The 11,424-nt window shown below is 41.0% G+C and overlaps 1 non-coding gene across 1 annotated transcript; it reads right to left on the minus strand.

The window, feature by feature from the left end:
- Positions 1–9,786: 9,786 nt before the first annotated feature.
- Positions 9,787–9,859, minus strand: Trnat-agu (transfer RNA threonine (anticodon AGU)). The gene has a single exon. It is a non-coding gene; the product is annotated as a tRNA-Thr (tRNA).
- Between the last annotated feature and the right edge of the window lie 1,565 nt (positions 9,860–11,424).

An 11,424-nucleotide genomic window follows, 5' to 3' on the forward strand; every position in this document is an offset into this window, starting at 1 on the left:
TTAAAGGGCGAAGTAAGTTTACTCTTGCAGTTGAAATAACAACGTTTCCTGAATTGTTGTGGACTGGCAAGACAGCCAATCCACTAGGAGGAAGCCGAAAGGAACGCGTTTAAGCTCACGCAGGCTGGCGTGAGATCTGGAACAGTTAAAGGAATTGAGACTAGTAAAAAAAGTACGTAGCTGCTGGAATACTTAACTTTAATCCATAATTGGTGAACATCGCTCTTGACGGTACATGTTTTACAGCATCAATAGTAACTGGTAATGGCGCCTTGCTAGGTCGTAGCAAATGACGTAGCTGAAGGCTATGCTAACTATCGTCTCGGCAAATGAGAGCGTGATTTGTCAGTGAACCATCGCTAGCAAAGTCGGCTGTACAACTGGGACGAGTGCTAGGAAGTGTCTCTAGACCTGCCGTGTGGCGGCGCTCGGTCTGCAATCACTGATAGCGGCGACACGCGGGTCCGACGTTACTAGCGGACCGCGGCCGATTTAAAGGCTACCACCTAGCAAGTGTGGTGTCTGGCGGTGACACCACATGAATAATGGAAGCGATGTCTTCAATTCTCCTTTCCACCGTACTGTGGGATAACGGAACCATTTGTATTTCTTTGGGCACTTTCCCCCAAAATTGCTTGCACAGTGTTCTCTAGCCGCGGGCACTAAGGGAGAATCGCCGATGGTGTGAGGTTATCATTCGTTTGCAGTTCTAAAACTAGCCGGGAATGAGGCTTTTATCAAGTTAATGTTTTAATAAAATTTCCCATGGATTGGATTCTTTTTTACAAAACGCAGACCTCCTTTGAAAAAAGTCGAAGATTAACAATTAACACTCGAGTGCTTAGAATTCTGGTAACGTTTTAACAGGGAAGGCGCCATGCTTTGATTTGAAAATATTCATGGGCATACAACGCACTGAGAAGTGGACTATCACCGGTTACTGTATCGGTCTTTACCGTAGAGGCAAATTGTAAATAACTTTCGTCGCACTTAGATAATGGTTCAGGTTTCTTAATTACATCCTTGGAAGTAGAAGTTTCGTCCTTTGAAAATCGCTTCCTGGTTAACTTAAAAAACAAACGCATAAAAATCGCACAATAAAATTAAACTTCACATAACATGTATAATAGTCAAGAATCAGCATGTTGTAATAAGCACATTCCGGTTCCAGACGTAAGCTTAGGGTTTCCATAATCCCTGTCTGACAAACCGGAACATTTCTCTTAAACTGACTAAAAACGGATATGATTTGGGAAGCAGAACCGGGACACTTCTCAAGATTATAGAGGTGAATTAATTACTGGAAATAATTTTTTGGGTTTGAAATTACTACTGTCTGTAGATACACAAAAATAACGGATCTTCGAAAGATCATCACCTATTTGTTTGACTATGACGCGTGCCAACACTAATTTCACAATTTCTATTGATTTTGTTCTGCCCAACGTCACTTTTTTCTACTTCGGAATCATTAAAAACGTTGGAGCTTAGCCTAGAATTACAGACCGCCGATTTGAAAGACATATTTTGGTTATCGGTATGACGGCACATTACTAATTCCGCTGCTGTTACTAATTTGTTCTCTCGAAAATAATGACTGCCCATTTTTTGAAGAGTGTGCAGAGTACACATCTGATTAATGCTTTACGCTTGCTAAATGATCCTTGGGAATGGGATGAGAAGTTCCGCCGTATGCAAGACACCTTTTTCTTTTGTTTCACCAATACATGTTTAGCACTTTTGTGCTATCTTCAGTGGGTTCTATTTTTTATTTTTAACTATAAATTTGTTGTTAACGTATTAACATTTGTGTTGTTTACAACATTATGTAAAAGTTGCATTTATAACTTAATTGGCGGAAAGTAGGTGTGAGCATAAGTAATATACCTTACATGATGTTATTGTCCATTTATTTTGGTAGCTGTTCTGCTACACAATATACAACTTGTCGTCTGCAAACAGCAAAACGTAATTTATTTTCTGTTTGTTATGCATTTACGAACGGAAATAAGACTGCATCACGTTTTCTTTCTGTAACTTACAGTTTTGAAGTTGTGGTGCGCTCTCCTGTGTTGTTGGCGAAGTAAATAGGCTTACTTCTTTGCCTGTGTTCGCGTGGCAATGCACTTTTTTCGATTACTCAAAACATAGGCGGAGTTTTCGCTGCCATTACGTGTTGTTGTGGCTGTGTGGCGTTCATTTGTTTCGTAGCGTGTTCTGCTGGGTGAGGAGTAAAATGCAAAACAAACAGAAAATAAATTACGTTTTGCTGTTTGGAGACGACAAGTTCTATATTGTGTAGCAGAACAGCTACCAAAATAAATGGACAATAACATCATGTAAGGTATGTTACTTATGCTTACACCTACTTTCCGCCAATTAAGTTATAAATGCAACTTTTGCATAATGTTGTAAACAACACAAATGTTAATACGTTAACAACAAATTTACAGTTAAAAATAAAAAATAGAACCCACTGACGATAGCACAAAAGTGCTGAAACATGTATGGGTGGAACAAAAGAAAAAAGGTGTCTTGCATAAGGCGGAATTTCTCATCCCATTTTCGTAGCAAGCACGGAGACAACAAGAAGAACTGCACCACAAGATGTTTAAATGATCCTTAATATCTGCTCTTCCTCCTGTTCAGTGGATACCTAACACAAACTTTCTGCTTCAGTCACTTCTCCCTCGTTTTATGAAGGACCATTCGTCTGATTGTTTTTCTTGGAATCGACTCTTCCTCTTTGGCATTTTGAATATACTTGAAATAAGCAAGCAATTTAATAATAAATTAATGGGTTACTACTCAGACAGAGAAAACGAGAACCACGTTGGTGCAAAGCTTAAACTGAGCAGAGACAAAAGACAACAATGGAGACTGAGCAGTCTTGCTGTGCAATAAAACTCCTTAAGGAACTCAGTCAGCTACAATAACAAGAACTTCAATTCTTTAGCACAAGAGCTGGAGTTGAAATACAGATCAACGCAAGAATTTGTAGGAAAAATATATGTATAGTATGACAAAATTTCCCAGAAATCCGAAATCCGGGACGAACTGCCGTCCCAAAAACGTATTTATCGGGACGTCGATTTGCTTAATCTGAAAGTGGGACTCCGGAAAACCAGGACTTCTGGCATCCCTGCACGTGCCTTCTTTGTATCATGATGCCATTTAAGGTAATGCCCAACAAAACGGCAATAACAACAATAAACTGTTCACTACGTAACGACTACTGCAGTAGCACTTACAAAGCGACACGAAAACTTTCGAATAACCACCGAACAAAATAAGGCCAACGTCAAAGGAGTATCAATTTCTTCCGCCCATGGCAGCGACGACTGATGAAGGGAGCAGTGGGGAGGATAATACTCGACCTTCCTGCGGCCTGCGTGCAATCACAAACATTCTGCACGAAATACAATTTCTTTAACATTTTACAGAATTAACAGACGCTACTTTTATCAATGAGCTTTACTTTATAGGTAAAGTAACGTGAGAGAATATATTTCTTGTATCAGTACGTGTTCTGTTTATTTGTACGTGTACCACCTGAAATGTACCACCTCTGGGAACCCCTGGCTTCGAGGCATTTGTGGGCGCCGTAATTCGTCTAATCACGTGTACGCAATCCCTATGGGAGCGATCTCTTATAATCGTACCTACGCAAAACTCGTTTGCATTTCACAGCACAGTTTGCATGTGTCTGTCAGTTCCTCTCTTTCAGCATCTCCGTTACGATCTGCTATGGCTCAAAGAAACCTGTGACCCTTCGCGCTGCCCTTCTTCGTACACCTTCAATATCCCCTGCTATTCCTCTCTAGACCGGACTCCACAGATCTGAGCAATATCACTAGTCAACAGCCATTTTGCATCTGGGATGTGATACATCAACTACAATGTATCTTGGTGTGTAGAATCCGAATATACCTTTCAAAATGTTCTAGCACGTACCTATTTTTTGAGTTTTAAAAGGTTTTTTTTATTTTTCGTATTCAGTATTTCGCTTTTTGCTGTTCTTCTGTTTTGATGTTTAATTGTTTGTTTTTGATTTGCAGAGGAGAGCTAGAAGATCTAGAAATCGTAGTAAATGATTGGTGCGGTAATCCAGTGGTGTGAAAGAGATCCTCAGTGAGTGTTTCCTGTGAAAGATAGTGCAAACTTTTTGTGTTTAAAACTTACACTAAGAAAAATGGTAACTAGTAAATCTCATTGCTGTCTAAACCACACCTCAACTTTTGTAATGTGTGTGGGAAATTCACTCCAAAAGCTCAAAGAAAACCAATCACTGATTTGCTTAAGAAGGCATATAAAATGTATTTTGATTGTCCTGTTGGTGATCGAGATAAAAATGTTGCGCCTCATATTGTCTGCATAACCTGTCCTACAACCTTAACTGAGTGGTTGTAAGGAAAACGCAGAGCCATGCCATTCGCTGTTCCGATGCTGTGGTGTGAGCCTAATGACCATTATTCAGACTGTTACTTCTGCCTTACAAATATTTCGGGACATTGAAGCAAAACCAGACATAAAATAAAGTGTCCAAATGCTTCTTCGGTGCATTTGCCTGTGCCTCATGATGAGGGGTTGCCTGTTCCTGTCTGTAACTTGAAAGCCATGGAAAGAGTACTGCCCTCAATATCACGACACTTCGCCTCAGCTCTTTAATCAAAAGGAATTGAACGATTTGGTTCGCGATCTAAAACTTTCCAAACAGCAAGCTGAACTCTTGGGGTCAAGATTGCAACAATGAAGCCTTCTAGCTCCAGGGACAAAAATTTCCTTTTTCAGATCAAGAGTTGCATCCTTCTGTCAATATGTCGATATGCAGAATTCAATGTGTATATGTAGAGATGTCAATGGTCTGATGATGCAGCTAGGTGTACACATAATCCACAGGAGTGGCGACTATTTATTGATTCCAGTAAAACCAGCTTGAAAGCAGTACTACTGCATAATGGCAATGCGTTTTCTTCTGTACCTTCGGCTTATGTAGTAGACATGAAACAAACTTATGAAACCATGGCTTCGGTGCTAGAGGCAATCAAATAGGAAGGTCATGAATGGCAGCTTTGCTGTGATTTAAAAGTTGCACGTCTTACAGGTGTACAGGCTCGACTCACGAAATACTGCTGCTTTTTGTGCCTTTGGGACATCCGTGACACCAAGAACTACCATACAGTCAGCGAATGGCCTATAAGAAAGTCAATGTTCTTGGAAACGTTGGTTGATCCCAATAAAACCATTTTGCCTCCCCTTTATATCTAGTTGGGCCTTATCAAGAACTTCGTAAAAGCTCTGGATAAAGAAGGTGAGGCCTTCAATCACTTAAAAGAAAATTTTCCCAAATGAAGTGAGGCAAAGCTGAAAGAGGGTATATTTGTTGGAATACAAATAAGAAAATAGCTGAAAGATCCAACCTTTGATATCAAACACACAGATATCCAATTAGCTGCTTGGTCTTCTTTTAAAGCAATTGTGAAGGGCATTTTGGGTAACAGAAAAGACAAAAACTATATTACCTTTGTGAATCATCTGTTGGACAACTATAAAGACATAGAGTGTAGAATGTCGCTTAAAATTCACTTTTTACACTCTCACCTTGATTTATTCCCGAAAAATTTGGGAGCAGTAAGCGATGAGCATGGTGAACGCTACCCCCAAGACATTCTTACCATGGAACACCGTTACCAAGGCCATTGGAGCCCTTTGATGATGGGTGACTACTGCTGGGGTCTTGTTAGGACAAACGAAAGCTCCGTCGTCGCATTTTTTAAAAACCAAAGACGAGTAAAGGTGAAAATATATTCTGTACTAATTTGGACCTTTTATTGGCATCATGCCTGTATATACATACAAAATAGTATTGATTTCAAATGTTCTAAACGTGTATTTTTGTTTGATTTAATTGTGTAAATTTTCGCTATCACCATTTTTTATTCTGCTGTGTATCTAGGAAATGTGACGTCATCGAGAAAAACTAATTTTACCAGTGTATTCATCACCCCAAAAATAGGTAAATTCACCCATTTACAAACCATATGCAGGAAAAAAGTTCAAATTTGTTAAGCAGTGTATTCTAAGACGGGCCGTACTACTGTTTCGTTATCAATCTCCTCCGTAGAGTGATTGCATTTCCCAAGTATCCTACCAATGAACCAAAAGTCCGGCTCCTGCTTAAGCTACGATTGCGAGTTTTCGGTCGTTCCATTCCATTTCATAACCCTACAAACTGTTACACTCAGGTATTTGTTGGACGATTCCAACTGCGACTCACTGATATTATTGCCATATGGCTCTACAGCTTTTCATTTCGTGACGTGCACAATTTTGCTTATCTGAAAATACAAACAAGTTTCTAATCTTTCCGCTACTTTAACATGTTATCAAGATCTGAATGAATACTTGTGATGTTGTATTCCTTTTTTTATGACGTTGTTTCATTGTAGATAACTAAATTTCCCGCGAAAAGTCTGAGGTTAATGTTATGAGGGGCGTCCAGTAGGTAATGCAACACATTTTTTGTTTCTCGGCCAGTTTCGGTTTCAAAGACGCAGAATTTGTTGTGGGACATGGTGGAATATTCTCGCTTTAGCACCTATAGTTTCATGAAGTTCCGATAGGTGGCGACACTATACCTAGCTTTCAAAATGGCGTCTTGACGGAGGTGTTTTCCAAGCAAAGAGCTGTTACTGAGTTTCTTTTTGCGGAAAACAGAGCATCACAGGTATTCGTAGGCGTTTGCAGAACGTCTACGAAGACCTGGCAATGAACAAAAGCACGGTGAACCGATGGGCGAGGCGTCTTCACCATCGCAACGAGACAGCGCAAGCCTCTCAGATCTCCCGCTGCGCGCCGGCCGACAGCACACAGCTGTGCGACTCCTGGGATGTCGGCACGTGGGACACTCTCAGTCCAGGTGATCGACGGATCAGAGACAAACATCTCGCTGCTTAACTGCACGTCTCTGTTGGTAGTGCTGCTCCAACTAAGAGGAGCTCACAAAACTTCATTGGATTGATCTTCCTCGTCCAGCCCACAGCTTCCACCTCCTTGGCCCAATGAAGGATACTACACTCCGTGGGAAGCAGTGAATGTATGATGCGTTGTTATCGATGGAGGAAGACTTTGGCTTCGCCGTAGACCAGTAGAGTGGTACCGTGCGGGCATACAGGTTCTCCCAGTAAGGTGCGTAAGGCCATCACATGGTCGAACACGATATTGAAAAATAGGATTTGTAGTCAAAAGAGCGGGCAATAACACGGTGTATTGAAATCCTGAATAGAACCAACCTGCAGCGGACTTCAATGCGAGATGCCTATAACAGTTTCCACAACGAAACGTTGTCTCGAAACCTGGCAGAAAATCCAAAGAGTTCCTGGTCGTATGTGAAGTATGTTAGCGGCAAGAAAAATCAATGCCTTCTCTGCGCGATAGCAATGGAGATATTACCGAAGACAGAGCTGCCTAACCAGAGTTACTAAACACAACCTTCCGAAATGCCTTCACAAAGGAAGACGAAGTAAATATTCCTGAATTCGAATCAAGAACACCTGCCAACATGAATAGCGTAGAAGTAAATATCCTCGGAGTAGTGAAGCAACTTAAATCACTTAATAAAAGCAAGTCTTCTGGTCCAGACTGTATACTAATTAGGTTCCTTTCGGAGTATGCTGATGCATTAGCTCCATACTTAACAATCATATACAACCGTTCGCTCGACGAAAGATCCGTACCCAAAGACTGGAAAGTTGCACAGGTCACACCAATATTCAAGAAAGTTAGTATGAGTAATCCACTAAACTACAGGCCCATATTGTTAACGTCGATATGTAGCAGGATTTTAGAACATACATTGTGTCCGAACATTATGAATTACCTCGAAGAAAACTGTCTATTGACACACAGTCAACATCGGTTTAGGAAACATCGTTCCTGTGAAACACAACTAGCTCTTTATTCACATGAAGTGTTGAGTCTATTGACAAGGGATTTCAGATCGATTCCGTATTTCTGGATTTCCGGAAGGCTTTTGACACTGTACCACACAAGCGGATCGTAGTGAAACTGCGTGCTTATGGGATATCGTCTCAGTTATGTGACTGGATTTGTGATTTCCTGTCAGAGATGTCACAGTCCGCAGTAACTGACGGAAAGTCATCGGGAAAAACAGAAACGATTTATGGCGTTCCCCAAGGTAGTGTTATAGGCCCTTTGCTGTTCCTTATCTACATTGGGAAACAACCTGAGCAGCCGTCTCCGGTTGTTTGCAGATGACGCTGTCGTTTATCGGCTAATAAAGTCATCAGAAGATCAAAAGAAACTGCAAAACGATTTAGAAAAAATATCTGAATTGTGCGAAAAGTGGCAGTTGACCCTGAATAACGAAAAGTGTGAGGTCATCCACATGGGTGCTAAAAGGAACTCGTTAAACTTCGGATACATGATAAATCAGTCTAATCTAAAAGCCGTAAACTCAACTTGATACCTAGGTATTACAATTACGAACAACTTAAGTGGGAAGGAACACACAGAAAATGTTGTGGGGAAGGCTAACTAAAGACTGCGTTTTATTGGCTGAACACTTAGAATATGTAACAGACCTACTAAGGTGACTGCCTACACTACGCTTGTCCGCCCTTGCCGGCCGAAGTGGCCGTGCGGTTAAAGGCGCTGCAGTCTGGAACCGCAAGACCGCTACGGTCGCAGGTTCGAATCCTGCCTGGGGCATGGATGTTTGTGATGTCCTTAGGTTATTTAGGTTTAACTAGTTCTAAGTTCTAGGGGACTAATGACCTCAGCAGTTGAGTTCCATAGTGCTCAGAGCCATTTGAACCATTTTTTGTCCGCCCTCTTTTAGAATACTGCTGCGCGGTGTGGGATCCTTACCAGATAGGACTGACCGAGTACATCGAAAAATTTCAAAGAAAAGCAGCACGTTTTGTACTATCGCGAAATATGGGAGAGTGTGTCACAGAAATGATACAGGATTTGGGATGGACATCATTAAAAGAAAAGCGTTTTTCGTTGCGACGGAATCTTCTCACGAAATTCCAATCACCAACTTTCTCCTCCGAATGCGAAAATATTTTGTTGACACCGACCTACATAGGGAGGAACGATCACCATGATAAAATAAGGGAAATCAGAGCTCGTACAGAAAGATATAGGTGTTCATTCTTTCCGCGCGCTATACGAGATTGGAATAATAGAGAATTGTGAAGGTTGTTCGATGAAACCTCTGCCAGGCAATTAAATGTGATTTGCAGAGTATCCACGTAGATGTAGATATAGATGCATTCATGAAAAATTTGTTGCATCACTTATTGAGCTCCCTTCACAATATTGTCTGTGAGGTCATTTATGTGCATCATGAACAGCAAGGCCCTCAAAACACTTCCCTGGGGCACACCCAAATTTACTACCACACCAGCATTTAATTGAATGCCTTATCAGTTGTCTTTCAACAAGTCATGTGAGGAAAGCGCGAGCTGGGTTTCATAACAAAGATGTTTTCGGAACTCATTCTGGTTAGCATGGAGAAGGTTAGAGATACCTCATCACGTTTGAACTCAGTATATGTTCCAAGATTCTACAACAAATCAATTTCAAGGATATTGAACGGCAGTTTTTTCTGGGGGTTAAAAGAGGGGCTAAGTCGGGTGCATATTCGGTAGAGAATATTATAGATATTCCACTGGACTCTGGATCTTTGGGACACAAAGGAATTACAGACATTGGCTGCAAGCAGGCATAGACTGAATTCAGTGGGGAAGGTTTAACATTTGTGCCGGACCAGAGTTCGAACCCGGGTCTCCTGCTTACTAAGCAGATGCTCTGACCACTGAGCCATGCGGACACAGTGGTCATCGCAACTGCACGGACCACTCGAGCACGCCTCCCATCAAACGCTGTAACCTCCCCGCAGAGAAAAATGTCAATGATAATGTGAGCCAAGAGTAACCTTCCCACAAAATATAATAACTTATAATTAAATGAATTTTTAAATATTGTAACCTCTGAACAAAATTGATTTTAATGTAACCTCTGAACAAAATTGGCTCCCATTTATAGTCTCTGTGCAAAGAATGCATTCACACTAATATTCCCACAAAATTCTTTTCTCATTTAATGTCAAGTTCGAAATAGAAAAATTCCTAAAGACCAAAAATGATAAAAAAAGTTCTGTAACCTGATAAATTTTATGAGGACAGCAGCGCTGACCTTTGGCCCTGTATTCTGGATAAAAAAAGCAAAAATTCTTACCTCAATAAAAACCGCAATTATATCTGCTCTTAAGTTGGAATTTTTCGACACAGCTTCGTGCAATGCTGGCGTATTTTTGATTATTGGAAGGAATGATCATGCAGTTGAAATGTTCTTTAAATTGAAATGAATGCTTTTCTTTAAAAGAGTTGCTTTATATTATAAAATTATTATTGGGGCATTTCTTTGAACAAATTAAATTACAATTAACATACATTATTAAATATGCGCAAGGCTGCTTCTTTACCTTCTACAACAATACTCATCCTCCAGAGTCCTGACCAGAGTCGCGAGCAGAGCACACAGCCGACGCATGCCGACTCCCGCCGACTAGCACGGACTAGCACGGACTGACTACTACTGTCGACTCGCGCGGTCAAGCGCAGACTAGCAACAGCTAACGATAAACTACTCTCTGGTCAGAGATTCTGTCATGCCTCGTCCATGGCCGGCAATGTATAGGTCTTTCAACGCAAATCTTCAACTTATCCCCACACTAGTTCCCTTCGCCCATTATCCTCATTACTCGAGGCATTTCGTCGATTCCCGTAAGACTTCGAGACTGACGTGCATCCGCACTGAAGAGACTGGGTGGTGTTTTAGCGAGGAAAAGTTTCGTAAGGGTTTGAAATTACGTGTAAAATTTGTTGGAAGGCGCTGTGTGTCCTCATTCTCAATTACTGGACGAGTGTAGTCTGGGTAACATGCACGCCATGAGTTACATTGCCTGAAAAGATACACACAGTTTCTAACTGCAATACTTAGCTTAACTGTGTTAAACTTTTAGCTTCAACTTATATCACTTAATGGGTAGATTATGAGACCATTTTAAACTTTTAAATTTGGTTAACAGTTGTATGAAATATTGAAAATCAAATTTCTTTTCCCCTTGAAGGCATTAGATAGGCAATCTGCAACTATGACGTTCACCGTGCCCCAGGATAGCAGTTTAGTAATACAGATGCTCCTGTCTTAAGATTCTTTGCTAAGTAGGTGCGATAGTAGACTTCTGAGGGATTCGGAGACGCGCTACTGTCATCTTATTTGGTCGATACAACCCATACGAAAGTGTAACAGAGGTACTCATGGAATTTAAATGGGAATCTCGCGAAGAAAAGCGACGGCATTGTCGGATTAATTTAGGGAACGGGGATTCGA

The sequence above is a fragment of the Schistocerca cancellata genome, chromosome 5 (genome assembly GCF_023864275.1).
Source record: "Schistocerca cancellata isolate TAMUIC-IGC-003103 chromosome 5, iqSchCanc2.1, whole genome shotgun sequence".
Lineage (NCBI taxonomy): Eukaryota > Metazoa > Arthropoda > Insecta > Orthoptera > Acrididae > Schistocerca > Schistocerca cancellata.